This window comes from Parasteatoda tepidariorum, chromosome 3, assembly GCF_982258835.1.
Source record: "Parasteatoda tepidariorum strain Cologne lab strain chromosome 3, Ptep-v5.0, whole genome shotgun sequence".
Lineage (NCBI taxonomy): Eukaryota > Metazoa > Arthropoda > Arachnida > Araneae > Theridiidae > Parasteatoda > Parasteatoda tepidariorum.
This window is the reverse complement of record NC_141757.1, coordinates 15,677,486-15,695,763: the sequence shown is the minus strand read 5'-3', so window position 1 is coordinate 15,695,763 and position 18,278 is coordinate 15,677,486. Positions and strand designations below refer to the sequence as shown.

The 18,278-nt window shown below is 29.6% G+C and overlaps 1 long non-coding RNA gene across 1 annotated transcript; it reads left to right on the top strand.

Annotated features, from left to right (window-relative positions):
* The first annotated feature begins 2,941 nt into the window (after nucleotides 1-2,941).
* Nucleotides 2,942-17,085, top strand: LOC147812973 (uncharacterized). The gene is made up of 3 exons (XR_015432264.1): nucleotides 2,942-3,251; nucleotides 4,864-5,065; nucleotides 16,793-17,085. It is a non-coding gene; the product is annotated as an uncharacterized LOC147812973 (long non-coding RNA).
* The last annotated feature ends 1,193 nt before the right edge of the window (nucleotides 17,086-18,278 follow it).

Sequence of the window (18,278 nt, the reverse complement as noted above, 5' to 3'; positions counted from 1 at the left end):
TCATTATCGATTAAGAATAATACTACTATAGTCAAGAAACAAAAACTATTGCAAAGCAACAATCGTAGAGGTTGGTGAGTGTTGTGGTGCAGTGTGAGGAGTCATTTACTAAATATACGAAATAGCCTATCTTAAATAGTGTGACTCCTTTTTGCATACTTCCATGAAAAATAAATATATCTTCCCCTGCTCTAAACTGCAGTTGCCGAGTACCGGAGATGGAGGATTTTTAAAGTTCTTTGTCCCATTTTCATATGTTTGGGAAAAGACCCCCTTTTTTCAACGATCTAAACCACTCTTTGCAGCTTCTGTTTTGAGATGAATCCGGGGAGTCTTTTGGCCTAGGGATAAGTAGAGGGGGTGAGATGAATCGTAGAAAAGAATGGTTTGATTTCATCTTCCGGAACCACCCCCTCAGCCCATACTAAAATCCCTCCAGGCCAATTTCATGGTACAATGATGGACGAAGAGTCACACAATGTGGCCTGCTTCCAAAGTTTGATACGAGGCTTTTGTTGATGTACAACAAGGGATAAAGAAGGATTTTTTGTTATATTAGAGGGGGGAAATGAATAATTGAATCACATCTTATATCCTGTGATATATTGCATTTATATCTGATTCTCATTAGATCTCAGCAAACTTCGATTTACATTTAGAGTTTTAATGTTTGTACGTGTAAAAAATGAATTTTTAGTAAATAGCAAACAAGTATAAATATCGATTATAAAGTATATATTGTATAGTATATCGTATAGTATATAATATGATATATAAATTATAATATGATATATGATCTATAGTATATAATATAAAGTTTTTTTTTCTTTCTCCAATGTCCACAAGGAGCATGACTTAGGTAATATAGACATCTGCAGGGCTGATTTGTTGACCACTCTTTCAGGGGCACCATATAAGGTGGGCCAACGTTGCTCCCACAGTAAGGACAGATAGTACAGAGAGTGAAAGAACATCCATGCCTCGCCCGGGATTCGAACCCAGAACCTTTCTGATGCAAGGCCAGTTCCCTGACCCCTACACAGGCCGGTTGGCTATATAATATAAAATATATATGTATAGTATATATTATAAAATATATATGTATAGTATATATTATTAAGTATATAATGTTTAGTATATCGAATATAATTATTTTTTTAAATATTCTTTTAGATAGTAATAGGTAGTGAAAATTAGAAAAGTAGTTAGGTAGGAAATAAAGTAAGATAAAGTAATATAGGTAATAAAAATAGGCAGGTTTTTATATTATTTAGAAAAATAAAATTGAAATAAAATTTATTTCATGTTTATGTTGGATTGCAAAAGCTAAAAAGTGGAACGAAACATGCACAGGGTATTCTGTAATGACCGCCTTTAATATCTAATTTTAGTATGAATAAAAACTAACAATGAAAAATATACACATTGTAGGTGGCAAATTAAAATAAAAGCAAATAAAAAACGAAAAATACCGATAAAAAAAAACAGGAAAAATATAAACTTTTAATCGGAAAATCAAACTTTTGTCTGGGGGTAAATGCTTCTTCGAAACATATTAATTTTTATAATTCAAGCTTTTATAATTGTAAAGGAATAAAAACTTTAAACCATACTCCTGGCCATTACATCTATTTTTATATTATAATAAATACCACAATATTCGGATTCCTAAAAAATTGAACCTAGCTTCTAGAACTTATAAAATAAATTTTGTAAGCGAAGTTATATTCTGAACTTGATTTTCAAAAACTTTATTTCAGTCGTTTTTCTAATGAAAAATTATTTATAATTATCGACCATTGGAGCTGGGGTGGTTTATGAAGCAAGGCACTCTACTTATATATAAGTATTTTACCTTTATTTTTTATTTATTTACCAATTAAGTCTACCAATTGGATACCTGCAAGCGATATCCTCATAGGCAAATCATGGCATTCGTCGATTCAGAAGCCAATTAGGTTCGACACACATGCGTGATGTCGCTTAGAGGTATTCAATTAAATCTGATTTAAATCACATGGCTAGGCATAATCACGTTACTTTTTCTGGAGTTGCAAATACCCAATTGCACCAGGAAGACTCAGGAGATAAACCTTCAATATTATTATTTTTTTTTGTTTTCATTTATTTATTTACTTACTTATATTCATGTTTTGAAATAAACATAATATAACTAATTTAATTCAATTAAGAGTCTGATTCAAGTTCATTTTAAAATGGCTAATTTTAATTACTTATACACTAGTAATTTTTTTTTGTTTTAATTTCTACCTTTCTAAATTATTTTAATACGATATTTTTTTAAGTTAAGAAAATTTTACTTACGATATTTGAAATTTAAAAAAATATTAAAAATTGTAATATCAAAAATCTTAAAAAAAATTTTAATATTAAAGGTAATTAAAAATCTAGTGATTAAATATTTTGAAAAAACAAAACATGGTGAAATTATCAATCTAAGAGTAAAAAAACTAACATAAAAAGTATTTACTAATCTCTGTAATGGTTCGTTAAAAAATCATCATCAAAAATCATATATATATATATATATATATATATATATATATATATATATATATACATATATATATATATATATATATATATATATATATATATATATATATATATATATATATATATATATATATATATATATACATAAATATCGTCGCAATCAACAGTGGTTAAATCTATATAAACCTTATCTAGAGAAATAAGTGTTGATAAAAGAAAGAAAAGGTTAACATCATTAACCTTCTATTTAAAAGTTTAATTTATATCGTTCTTCTCCGAGATTCATTTTTCACCCTAAATTGCTTTAGCTTTGACCGTAACTATGGTCAAATGAGAAAACTCGTCAAAACGATGGCTAATAGATGCTTCTTCTGATGAAACAAAACTCTTTTTTTCTCTAAAATGAAACTAATTTTTTCTCGATTTTGTGATTTATGTCTCGACAAAAACCATTGCAAATGAAGCAAGGTAATTATTTCAACCTTGAGGAGGGAAAAAAAATAACACTTCCCTTACAAAGGCAATCAAAAACGGAGTAGAGGAAATTACGGTCTGCGAAGCATGCCTAAGCCGAGTGTTTTGCACCGTCAACCCCCTCTCAATCCCTTTTAAATGAATGTAAGAGGCATATATGAGTAAAATAATTTTCTCGTGTCACTCTCGCACGATCTGTCACCATTAGTTTTACTCGAAATATTGATCATTGATGATAAAGACACGAAAGGAAGAACCTCGTAATATTTGTTTTTCATTATTTTATAAAAACTTGTTATCCGTGAAATTTTGCTTACAACTTAGCTATTTCTTCTGTGAGGGATCGGGAATATTTTTCGTTATTTTTTAACATATGTATGATTTTTAATTTTTGTGCTGCTTCTTTCTTAATAAGATCTTTCTTATAGGGGATAAAAAAAATTTGTTTTTTGAATTTTTATTTTACTTTAAAATTCCATGAAGAACTTTACTTTTAATTTTTATTTTACTTTAAAATTCCATGAAGATACTTTAAAATTCTGTTAAGATCTTAAGGCACTAAAAACATTCTTTTTCTAAAATTTTTATAGTATGTTGAATTTGCATTTTTCTTCATTTAATAATTTCTTCCATAGAGAGGATAAAGAAATTTTTTTCTAATTTATTATTTTTTGACTTTTTTTTTTTTATTTGTGTTGATTCTAATTTCAGGTGGAATGGAAAAATATTTTTTCTCTTATAATGTACTTATTATTTTGAATTTTTTGTGCTGCTTCTCTTTTATTAAGATCTTTCTTATAAGGCAGTAAAAAAAAATTTTTTAATTCTTTTAGTATATGAATTTATATTTTTCACCATTTAATAAGTTCTACCATAGAGAGGATAAGAAAAAATTTGTTACATTTATTAATTTTTTTAACTTATGATTTAATTTTTATTTGTTTTGATTCTCCGTTTAATACGATACTTTTTAGAGTGGATCGGAAATATTTTTTGCTTTTATAATTTATGCATTATTTTGAATTTTTTTGTGCTTCTTCCCTTTTATTAAGATTTTTAAGATACTGCTTGTAAGGGACTAAAAAAAAATTTTTTTTAATTTTTATAAAATTTTGAATTTATATTTGACTCCATTTAATAAGTTCTTCCATGTAGATGATAAGAAACAATTTTTTTTTTTATTCCTTAATTTTTTTTTAACTTGTGATTTATTTTTAATTTTTCTTTCTGTTGATTTCTTTTTTTAATACAACACTTTTTTGAGTTTATCGGAAACATATTTTTTTATCTTACAATTTATACATTATTTTGAACTTTTTTGTGCTGCTTCTCTTTTATCAAAATATTTTTTTAAATTTTTATATTATTTTGAATTTGTATTTTCTCCATTTAATAAGTTCTACCATTGAGAGAATAGGAAACAATTTTATTTTTCATTTATTTGATATTTTTTAAATGTAGGATTTATTTTTTGAGGCTGATTCTTATTTTAATACGATACTTTTTAGAGTGTAACGGAAATTTTTTTTTATCATATAATTTATGTGTTATTTCGAAGTAGTATTATGCTGCTTCTTTTTTATTAAAATCTTTCTTACAAACGACTAAAAACAGTTTTTTTTTAAATTCTAATATTACTTTAAATTTGTGTTTTCTTCATTTAAACGGTTCTTCCATAGAGATAAGGTACAATTTAGTTTATTTATTATTTTAACTGTTGCGTATTATTTTTCAATATTTTGTTCTGATTCTTCTTTTAATACGATATTTCCTAAAAGTGTATCGAGAACAATTTTTTTCTTCTTTATTATGCACGTATTATTATTATAGGTAAATGCATTATTTTATGTATGTATTATATTTATCATTTAGCCGACCGGCCTGTGTAGGGGGCAGGGAACTGTCCTTGCATCAGAAAGGTTCTGGATTCGAATCCCGGGCAAGGCATGGATGTTCTTTCCTTCTCTGTTTTATATGTCCTCACTGTGACGTTGGTCTACCTATTATGGTGCCCTTGAAAGAGAGGCCAATAAAATCGCCCTGTAAATGCCTGAATTGACGGATGTTAACACAGGTGGGCATTGGAAAAAAAATATTTATTATTTGCATATTATTTTGAACTTTTTGTGCCAATTGAACTTTTGATAAGTTTAAATGTGCGAAATCAATTTTTATGTAACATATTGATTTTTTTTTTTAAAATCTTGATATCAAAGTTTCAGTTATGATAGAGGCGAAATAAATTTTAAATATTATAATTATTGAAAAAATTTAAAATAATATTAATTAATTTTCTTCAATATTTAAATATTCCATTTCATTATTATATATTATCATTTTATTTGACTTTATTTTATATAAAAATTTATTTCTTTAATTTACCTAATCGATTTATTTCTTTTATCATTTTATTTTTATTAAATATATTTTATTTCCTTATTGTTTATTTTTACTTTTCATATCTATTTTCTGTAGCTTACGAATAGTTTCAGCTTTTCAAATACCCTTTACACATAAATTCAGCTCCAATACCTTTGCTTTGCTACAGTACTTTAACTATTGTTATTTTTATGCAAATATCAATGTTTATTCATTATTTATTATTTAACTTAATAATGACTTAAAAATAACTTGAAACTTCTTCTAATGTCTCAAGACCACATTAAAAATGTGAAATGTTGTTAATTATGCATAATCTGAGATGACTATCTACGTAAGATTTTTATTCATATGCAGATTTAGGAACCTCAAGGGATGAAGGACTAATTAAAATACAGTATACTGTTGATATCTCTAACTTCAATGTCTCGAAATCCTTGTTATTTGAAAAAAATATTTCCCCCTTAACATTAAATATTCACCTAATGTTAATTTGAGAGTTTCTTCTAAAATCCTTGCTGTGTTGATTTTTTTCCGAAATATAAAACGAATTTTTTCAGAAATATCACGAAGTTTATTGTACACCAATTCTTTTCTATTTAATGCATAATAATGTTTGTCTTAATTTTGAAAATAAAATTATTTTTGTTGTATTTAGACTTATAGTCAAGCATCATGACATACATATTTATTAGAATTTATTCTTATGTTTCATGACTCTACTTTTTAGAGTAATATTTCAGAATACATTTTTCGACTTTTTTGATTATATTTAGTTCTGAACTTACATATTATCTCGAAAACTCGATATCTCGAAATTTTTGCTTCCCTTTAACTTTGAGATATCGAGAGTATATTGTACATTGATTGAATAGTTCTTTACGTAACAGTTTAAAAATGACTTATAGTCAAGCATCATGACATATATATTTATTAGTATTTATTCTTATGTTTCATGACTCTACTTTTTAGAGTAATATTTCAGAATACATTTTTCGACTTTTTTGAACATATTTAGTTCTGAACTTACATATTATCTCGAAAACTCGATATCTCGAAATTTTTGCTTCCCTTTAACTTTGAGATATCGAGAGTATATTGTACATTGATTGAATAGTTCTTTACGTAACAGTTTAAAAATGACTTATAGTCAAGCATCATGACATATATATTTATTAGTATTTATTCTTATGTTTCATGACTCTACTTTTTAGAGTAATATTTCAGAATACATTTTTCGACTTTTTTGAACATATTTAGTTCTGAACTTACATATTATCTCGAAAACTCGATATCTCGAAATTTTTGCTTCCCTTTAACTTTGAGATATCGAGAGTATATTGTACATTGATTGAATAGTTCTTTACGTAACAGTTTAAAAATGACTTATAGTCAAGCATCATGACATATATATTTATTAGTATTTATTCTTATGTTTCATGACTCTACTTTTTAGAGTAATATTTCAGAATACATTTTTCGACTTTTTTGATTATATTTAGTTCTGAACTTACATATTATCTCGAAAACTCGATATCTCGAAATTTTTGCTTCCCTTTAACTTTGAGATATCGAGAGTATATTGTACATTGATTGAATAGTTCTTTACGTAACAGTTTAAAAATGACTTATAGTCAAGCATCATGACATATATATTTATTAGTATTTATTCTTATGTTTCATGACTCTACTTTTTAGAGTAATATTTCAGAATACATTTTTCGACTTTTTTGAACATATTTAGTTCTGAACTTACATATTATCTCGAAAACTCGATATCTCGAAATTTTTGCTTCCCTTTAACTTTGAGATATCGAGAGTATATTGTACATTGATTGAATAGTTCTTTACGTAACAGTTTAAAAATGACTTATAGTCAAGCATCATGACATATATATTTATTAGTATTTATTCTTATGTTTCATGACTCTACTTTTTAGAGTAATATTTCAGAATACATTTTTCGACTTTTTTGAACATATTTAGTTCTGAACTTACATATTATCTCGAAAACTCGATATCTCGAAATTTTTGCTTCCCTTTAACTTTGAGATATCGAGAGTATATTGTACATTGATTGAATAGTTCTTTACGTAACAGTTTAAAAATGACTTATAGTCAAGCATCATGACATATATATTTATTAGTATTTATTCTTATGTTTCATGACTCTACTTTTTAGAGTAATTTTTCTGAATACATTTTTCGACTTTTTTGAACATATTTAGTTCTGAACTTACATATTATCTCGAAAACTCGATATCTCGAAATTTTTGCTTCCCTTTAACTTTGAGATATCGAGAGTATATTGTACATTGATTGAATAGTTCTTTACGTAACAGTTTAAAAATGACTTATAGTCAAGCATCATGACATATATATTTATTAGTATTTATTCTTATGTTTCATGACTCTACTTTTTAGAGTAATATTTCAGAATACATTTTTCGACTTTTTTGAACATATTTAGTTCTGAACTTACATATTATCTCGAAAACTCGATATCTCGAAATTTTTGCTTCCCTTTAACTTTGAGATATCGAGAGTATATTGTGCATTGATTGAATAGTTCTTTACGTAACAGTTTAAAAATGACTTATAGTCAAGCATCATGACATATATATTTATTAGTATTTATTCTTATGTTTCATGACTCTACTTTTTAGAGTAATATTTCAGAATACATTTTTCGACTTTTTTGAACATATTTAGTTCTGAACTTACATATTATCTCGAAAACTCGATATCTCGAAATTTTTGCTTCCCTTTAACTTTGAGATATCGAGAGTATATTGTACATTGATTGAATAGTTCTTTACGTAACAGTTTAAAAATGACTTATAGTCAAGCATCATGACATATATATTTATTAGTATTTATTCTTATGTTTCATGACTCTACTTTTTAGAGTAATATTTCAGAATACATTTTTCGACTTTTTTGAACATATTTAGTTCTGAACTTACATATTATCTCGAAAACTCGATATCTCGAAATTTTTGCTTCCCTTTAACTTTGAGATATCGAGAGTATATTGTACATTGATTGAATAGTTCTTTACGTAACAGTTTAAAAATGACTTATAGTCAAGCATCATGACATATATATTTATTAGTATTTATTCTTATGTTTCATGACTCTACTTTTTAGAGTAATATTTCAGAATACATTTTTCGACTTTTTTGAACATATTTAGTTCTGAACTTACATATTATCTCGAAAACTCGATATCTCGAAATTTTTGCTTCCCTTTAACTTTGAGATATCGAGAGTATATTGTACATTGATTGAATAGTTCTTTACGTAACAGTTTAAAAATGACTTATAGTCAAGCATCATGACATATATATTTATTAGTATTTATTCTTATGTTTCATGACTCTACTTTTTAGAGTAATATTTCAGAATACATTTTTCGACTTTTTTGAACATATTTAGTTCTGAACTTACATATTATCTCGAAAACTCGATATCTCGAAATTTTTGCTTCCCTTTAACTTTGAGATATCGAGAGTATATTGTACATTGATTGAATAGTTCTTTACGTAACAGTTTAAAAATGACTTATAGTCAAGCATCATGACATATATATTTATTAGTATTTATTCTTATGTTTCATGACTCTACTTTTTAGAGTAATATTTCAGAATACATTTTTCGACTTTTTTGAACATATTTAGTTCTGAACTTACATATTATCTCGAAAACTCGATATCTCGAAATTTTTGCTTCCCTTTAACTTTGAGATATCGAGAGTATATTGTACATTGATTGAATAGTTCTTTACGTAACAGTTTAAAAATGACTTATAGTCAAGCATCATGACATATATATTTATTAGTATTTATTCTTATGTTTCATGACTCTACTTTTTAGAGTAATATTTCAGAATACATTTTTCGACTTTTTTGAACATATTTAGTTCTGAACTTACATATTATCTCGAAAACTCGATATCTCGAAATTTTTGCTTCCCTTTAACTTTGAGATATCGAGAGTATATTGTACATTGATTGAATAGTTCTTTACGTAACAGTTTAAAAATGACTTATAGTCAAGCATTATGACATACATATTTATTAGTATTTATTCTTATGTTTCATGACTCTACTTTTTAGAGTAATATTTCAGAATACATTTTTCTACTTTTTTGAACATTTTTAGTTCTAAACTTACATATTATCTCGAAAACTCGATATCTCGAAATTTTTGCTTCCCTTTAACTTTGAGATATCGAGAGTTACATTGATTGAATAGTTCTTTACGTAACAGTTTAAAAATGATTTATAGTCAAGCACCTTGACATACATATTTATTAGTAGTTATTCTTATGTTTCATGACTCTACTTTTTAGAGTAATATTTCAGAATACATTTTTCTACTTTTTTGAACATATTTAGTTCTGAACTTACATATTATCTCGAAAACTCGATATCTCGAAATTTTTGCTTCCCTTTAACTTTGAGATATCGAGAGTATATTGTACATTGATTGAATAGTTCTTTACGTAACAGTTTAAAAATGATAACGTTAGTCTAAACAATTAAAAAATATATAGATAAATCATTGTTATCTAAGGAGTATTGCTCGGAATTTTTTATTCTGTTACGATTTGCAATTTTATACTAAGTATGCACAGTTAACGAAAGACGTACAACCACAATCGCCAAATGAACTAGATGTGAAACTACTTTATTACTTAGGCCATTATGTTATTTTACTTGTTGACTCTGGTCTGATCGTCAGGTATATTCCTTTGTTTTCCTGCTGAGTAAACACGTTTTCCTCAATAATGTTCTTTCTGCATTATTATAAGTTTATTGCCAGGGTAGATGAGCTCTTAAAATAAAGGAAACAAAAAAACAAATACACTTCAGTCTATGTTGGACAGCTGATTCAAATCTAATTTGCGTCTAACAATTTCTGTAGTATTTTTAGTTCTTACAAGAGGGAATTCCTGTGTTTGACATTGAGGCAAAAACACTGTTTCATGGAGGACTTTCTAAATCAAACAAATCCGTGATTGCGTTATACATATAAGAAAATTGCGAAATTTTCGCATGATCACACCGATAGCAAGGTTGACCCAATTTTTTTCAGCAATGGAACCATAATAGTCTCCCTTTTTTTAGAGCGATCCCGACATTATACATGAAGTTCAATAATAATTGTGAACATGTAAATAAAAGTAGGGTTACAAATTATTTTGAAAGTAATTATTTGAAAGAATAACAAGAAATATTTTTTTAATTAAAAAACAAAATCCTGATTGCTTCAATGCAAATAAGAAAATAATAAAATTTTCGCACGATTACACCAATAGTAAGGTTGACCAGCGATTCCTAGTCTTTTTCAGCATAATGGAGCCCCAATAATCGACCTTCTTTTAGAGAAGGGGTTTCCAACTTACATGAGGCCGGGGGCCACAATTGAAAACACAAATCAAATGGCGGGCCGCAACTTCATCAACATTTTATGTAGGACTCTTTTATGTTTGAAGGAACATTGAATATTACTGTCAGATTTTTATGAAGTTGTACGAAACAAAAGTATTGAATTACAAATTAAAATAAGAGGTAGATTTTTAAAAATATTTAATTGCATATTAAAAAATTCGGGCTACAATAACTTTAATGTGCACCTTTGTATTAAACAATTAATGTGCAACACATATCTAATTTTTAAGATATAAAATTTTAAAACGGTTGGCGTTAAAACTTACATAGTAGTACACAAAATGTTCAATGAGAAAATTGAGGTTTGTCTGCTGCAACCACCAGAGAATAGATATTTACATTTTAAATTTCAAATTTACAAATGTGTGTGTAAATATTTTTGTCCAAAATGAGGGGTTTCAGAAAGTTAAATCGGAGAATTTCTTCGAGAAAATGTCTGATACACACATGCTAAATTATATTTACAAAGTACAAAAAAAATGAAATAAAAAAGATCAGCATACATGATTATTTGTGTATTTGAATAAATATTTTTTTGGATTTCAAACCTGAGAAATAATTTTTTTTGCACCGTTGGTATGTTAAATTTCACAGAAACGAAGAAATTAGGTTTTTATTTACGAGAAAATTGTTTTAAACCCATCTAGATTTTTTACGAAAATTGTCCGCAAAAAAAAGACAACTAATATATTTTTGTCCGCTGACCGCAAAAATAGGCTTCGCGGGGCGAATGCGGCCCCCGGGCCGCCAGTTGGAAACCACTGTTTCATAGATTATTCCTCGACCCCGACTTTCAAAGGAAACCAAATGAAGTTCATTAGCAATTGTGAACATATAAATTAAACTAGGATTACAAATCATTTTGAAAATAATTATTTAAAAGAATAAAAAGAAATATTTTTAAAATGAAACAAATCCGTGAATGTTTTATACAATTAAATTTGAAAATTGCAAACTTTTTGCATGATCACACTGAGAGTAAGGTTGACCAGCGTTTCCCAATTTTTTTAAGCTATGGAACTCTAATAATCGACCTTTTCTTAGAGGAACCCCGAATTTATAAATAAAGTTCAGTAGCAATTGTGAACATATAAATCAAGGTAGGGTTACAAATTGGTTTGAAAATAATTATTTGTAAGATTAAAAAGAAATATTTTTTCAACTTTTATCAGTAAGTCTTAAAAGATTAAAGCCAGACGGTTCAACCTGCAAGGAAGGGTGTCTAGTCTTGTTCTAAACTTCTTTTTTGTGAATGCATTTAAATTGCAAAGAGTAATTTCAATTGTGGTTTTTGTTGAAATGAAAACAAAAGAACTGCTATAAAATCTGACAATGGTATTGGGGGAAATATATTTTGCTTTTGTTGAATTTAGTTATTTTATTTTGTACGGTGGGGTACAATATTTTGCAAAATCATATAATTTGCATACTTTAGTATATTGTTATCAGAATTTTTTTTTGTTAAATATATTATAGATTGAAAATAAATATAATAACAGAATTCAAAAATCATCGTTGTTCGAAAAAAGTCTAACTCTCGGAAGTCCTGTGACTTTTCCGTTCGACACTAGGGCTCCGCAGAACATTTTTTAGGCACTGCAGAGGTTCAGTCTGTTCTAATATATGTAACCCATTGATGACTGAACAAATTTTTCGTCAACCTTGTCTTTTTAAACAAAACTCAACCCAGAAAGTAAGGAAACTTTTAGAATTGAAACTGAGATAAAACTGATTTGTTCTTGATTTATTTTATAACCGTCGTTGAGCAGCCGACATAAGCCTTAGATTTACGACTACTAATGTTTAACTCAATAATCTTGTAGTTCTGAAACCAATCTAGAAACAAGAGAACTCCGGGATCAAGTATTGGGGGAAATTTGTCTTCGTGGAAGACTTTTTGATAGAATTAACCCACATTTGCGTTACACGGAGATGAAAACCACGAAAACCTCCCACGGTTAGCCTGCCAGCAAGGGGACTCTAACCCATAATCCGTCTACCCCTGAGGATACTTTACGTCAGAACTGTGGTCGGTGCAAGCCGGATGCGGAAAAAATCCTCAATTGTCATAAACTTGCTAACCCTGTCTAATTATGATATTTTTTAAAGTGCTTAAAATATTTTTTTGAGTGCTTGAAAAGGGCTTAAAAGGTGCTTTTGAAAGGTGAGAACTTTTTGATGGAACTAACCTGCATTTGCGTTACATGGAAAGGAAGACCACTACAACCTCCCACGGTTAGCCTGGCGACAAACGGACTCTAGCCCATGATCCGTCTATCACTGAGGGTACTTTACGGCAGCACTGTGGTCGGTGCGTGCCTGGAGCGGAATTTGTATCGACCAGTCGTAGCTGAGATTGGAACCGGGGTAACCTTATTGGAAGGCGAATACTCTATCATCTGAGTCACCATGGCTTCATTTTTCCTGGAACAAAAAATTTTAAATAAATGTTTTTTTCTAATTTAAAAAAAAAAATGAAAAAAAAGGGGTTAAAAATCGCACTATGTCATCCACATCAAATTATTCAACGCTAAACAGATGAGCAAACTTTCCGCCTCATTTTGTCATTGAACCGCAATATTTAACTTTCCTTAAATACACTAAGTTGAAGTCTGTTGTTTTCTTTTAAAACTAAAGTTAAACTATAACTTTGACACACATAGTGCTTCTAACACAAACATTTATGCCAGAGGATAGCACAGCTATAAATCTTACTTTATTTAGCTTTCAAATCCGGGACATCATTACTATCATTCAATGCTTAAGAAAACTTAAATATAATTATACTGAGGGACTCAGGTCTCTTCCCAAAGTTATATAACATGTTATACATCAACTACTTCGCTTTAAGAAAATAGTTTTTATGCATTTTAATAAGTTTAATTAAAGATTCGCAAACGCAATTCAGAAGACAGAAATACTCTTGACCATTGGTTCTCATCGGGGGCGATACCGACCCCCTGGGGGCGTTGAGAGTGTGCTGAGGGGCAGTGAACTTGTTTTGGGCAGTAGGGGGGCGTTGAGTATGTTTTGGGCGGTAGGGGACGATGAGCATGTTTTGTCATTAAAATTTAAAACTTAGAAATAAAATTATTAAATTAAAATTTATTTAAAAAATAAAATTAATCTAAAATTAATATTAAAGAGAAAAAAAAATCAAATTAATATAATAAATAAAGATTATCCGATACACCATTTGTACCAGCAATAAAACGAACTTATACGGCACCTATTCTCCGATCCGAACCAACAAACCTCAGCGCATGAGTCTGCACCTTTTGCCTTTGACTTATTCAAGCCATTTGAGAAAATTGAAGTCATTTCGCTTTCAGTATGAATTTTTGATTTGACCTGTGTTTCTTATAATGGTTTTTCTTAGCTTCATTACAGCTTTTTCCCCTGCCACCAACAATGTCGGTTAATAAAAAGAGGTGTCATCAATGCAGTGCCACATACTTGAAGTTGGGATTTGTTCAATCACTGTTGAACTCTCAACTACCCATGTCTTTACTTTATAATAAAGTTTTATCTAATGAGGTAATGAAATCTTATCGTTATCAGGAGCATTTGCAAAAAACTTATCCTGAAAAACAAAATAAAGATTTGACATTTTTCACGAACATCTTTTTTCACGCTTCTGAAGGCACCTTCGGTCTCTGGGTTACTAGCAACCTCATCACAAAAATGCGAAGATGGTTTAATAGCTTCTTATACTATATCAAAATTTATTGCTAAATCTGGGAAAGCTCATACCATCGGAGCAGAGTTGATACAGCCGTTTGTCAAGGAAGTTTCAAAAACAGTTTTACACCATCCTGTCGCATCCATTGTAATAAAAAAATATCCCGTAAGCAACGATACAGTGCGGCGACGAAATGATGAATTGGCTGAAGACGTTGAAATTTCTTTACGCAAACTTTTGATATCCAACGAATTTTCCCTTCAAGTTGATAAATCAACCTTGCCAGATAATGTAGGCTTTACTGTAGGCATAGGTCCGGTTTGTAAAGGTAGGAAAAATTATTCAAGAGATGCTTTATGCAAGAAGCTTGATTGTAGATATCACAGGTAAATCTATTTTTAATACTTTCAAAGATTATTTTAAAGAGAAAAACATTCCTCTTGCGAATATTATGTCTATTACTACTGACAGGCTCCTGCAATGGTGGGTCGACATTGCCCTTTTGGAAAGGAAGGTACCAGATGTCTTAACTGTTCACTGCGTGATTCACAGAAAGCATTTAGTAGGGGAAAATCTCAGCAACCGTTTGCATCAATCATTGCAATATGCCATATCTGTTGTGAACAAAATTCATTGTAATGCTCTCTACGATTGATTATTTAGACAGCTGTGAAAGAAAAACGATAAAGAATTCAATCACTTGCTACTATACACCGAGATTCGCTGGCTTTCCAAAAGCTTCTGTCTCAATAGGTATTTGAATCTTTTCGACTTGAGTTCCTCGAAAACAGAGATGTAGCTCTGAGAGACAGATTGCTAGAATTTAAGAAAGACTTTGACAAATTTATCTGTAAAATTTAAGGGTGATAATTTACATCTCAAGGCAGCGAGCTCAATTTGATCCCTACAAAATCAGTTATTTCTGCCTTTCTAAAAAACTCATTTCGTGGAAGCAGAATTTTGGTTGAAATGAGTTCAGCCAAGCAGGCGAAATTCACTCTGATGACGCGCAAGAATATTGTCAACACAGTATTAACTTTCCTTCCATATCAGTAGCTGTACAATCATCGAGCTACATAAGGTACTTAAAACTTAACTACATAAGGTACTATAAATTTAACTATCATTCTATATGACTACTACTTACAATAATATTTAAGTCTTTCACAGAAGTTATAAGATGTTGTAAATTACCTATTTCTGTTTAAGAAAATTATTATATTATTATTTTGATTTCGCATCGGTTTGTTACAATTTAATTAAATAAATTTGGATCTTGTGTTTTTACTGTGGTTTTTAGTTCAGCCAAAACTTTGACAATGTAATAATGCTTCTAGTTCATATCCGAATTTAGTACCGTTATCAATATTACTTAGCATCACTTTCAACTCAGCAAGATTACTATCATCCGCCACATAATGTACTAAAAACCTAACTATATAATCATACTAAGTGACTCCAAGTTTTCCACTGATGGAGTTCATAACATGTTGCACATTGCCCTGTTCCTCTTTAAGAAAATTATTCCTATGCATTTTAACAAGCCTAATTAAAGACTCGCGAAGCCATCATCTAAGACAAAGGCTGATCTCGACAAAACCCAGTTCACAGAACCACATTAAATTATAATATACGTAAAAGAGTCAGGAATATGCATGGGAGGGGGGAGGTTACTGGTGGTGAGTGCGGTGGGTACCTAATTGACGCCTCATTAAGCCCCCCTCACAGACTCTAAACAACTCTGTCATCCCTAATGAGCATGCGCAGAAGTTGAAAACAATGATGACGAAAGCCTTCTCATCGCTGGAGCCTACTTGCAAGGCAGCAAAATCAAGGGCGGAAGTTTAATGCAATTAACGATCGATCCGGCTCACCCTCCCCTTCGTCGCCAGTCAGTTTCATTTTCCCTCCCCCCCATAATGTCCTCCCCTTGTCTACACCCTACTCTTAACTGATATTATACACCAGTAAGTAAGGAAAGCGGGTATTGTCTCAGTTTCTGTTCTGGAGTTACTGGGGAGGAATTTTTACCCTAGTTTGTTCGAACATGAGAGAGAAGATTCGTCGTTCGCTGACAGTGTCAAGTTTACACCCGGGTGCGTCATTTTTTTTGTTTTCACCCCCTTCCCCCGTATGATGTAATGACAAGAAAGGGAGAGGGTCTAATTTTTGCTTTCACTACTTAATGGAATTAGGTGGATTACCTATTATGGTATTGTCATGGTTTGTAAATGTGTTGTTATGGCTTATGAATAAAATTATAGGGTGATGTTTATTTTTTTAGGAGTATACTTGGTGGTGCAATAGAAAACAATAACTGGAGGAGGAGATTTAACTTTGATACAAGATTTATAAACAACCCGATGTTATTAAATATATAAAAAATAAATAGAATGAATTGGAAGGCTCACGTGATTCGAATGAGTGATGTCAATGCAACAAAAAAGATACTGCTTTTTAGACCCACTGGAACAAGAAAACGGGGAAGGCCGCAGTTGAGATGGACTGATTCGGTGAAGTCTGATCTTCTTGCAATTAATGAAAAGAATTGGAGATCAAAGATAAATCGGATGTCGTTATGGAGAAATTTTCAGAAAGAAGGCATTGGCCCACATTGAACTGCCTGGCTAACTATGATGACGATGATTTATTTTGTAGTTATTTATTATATAATTTATCATTTATTTTTTTTGATTTTTACTATTATTAATATAAATAAAACTTTAAGTTCTTTGAATTTTACTATTCAAGTTATTCCTTTTGAGGTTTTCTCTATTATCAGCAGATGGCAGTATAATAAGAGGCGATTATAACTTCCTTTTGATGATATGCATGCATTGATTTACACTTAATCTGGACTGCTATGACGTCATAGGGGGACTCCACAAGACTTCCGTTTTGATTTTTTTTTTTTTTTTAATATACTGGGCGAATAGTTGAAAGTTTGCTCCTTGCCTATGCAAGGTTGTGTATCGTATTTTTATCATTTTTTCTTTTTACAGTTGTATGCAGCAAAATTTGTTTTAAAAAAAATCGTATCATGTGTCATACATTTGCATTAAGTTCAGAACGCATGCATGAAGCCTCTTTCATGTTAGATTCTCCCGACTAGTTGGGAGAGTTTTCTTGAATATTTGAAGTTACAGAAAATTTGACGCAAAGTTTATGTTACGTAATAAAATGTTATATTTTCCTATCTTAGTTTTATGTTTTATAAACTTGATTTAAAATTATTTTGTCCATCGCTATTCATAAACAATTTTTAAAAAAATATTCGCAAGATCTGATAATCAGACAGTGAAACTTGTAAGTACAGTATGTTTATTTTAGTTGTTATTTAGCGCTGCTACTTAAAATGTCGTAAAGATTTTGTACTTCCTTGTACAAAATCTTGTACATTGATGGAACATTGTAACAAAGATGTAACTAGATCAACTTCACATTTTATCCAATTTTTTTCTTAATATTTCTCCTCTCATATGGTAACGTTTTACCGAAAATTGTGGCTTTTAAACTTAGCTGTTAGTACCACAGAATTAGTAAAAAATACAAAACTTAAAATTAAATTTAATCGAATAAATGGTTTCTATGCCATATTCAAAGGTATCATGTTAAAACTACTAACATTTATCACATATTAACCCTTTGACGCAGATGGGACAAAGGTGTCTCTTTTATATATATTTTTTTCTGACGCTCTAATTACGAGCGAGATGATACTTTGGTATTTTTTAATTATAAAAAAGAGTATCATAGTTGTTTAAAAATTC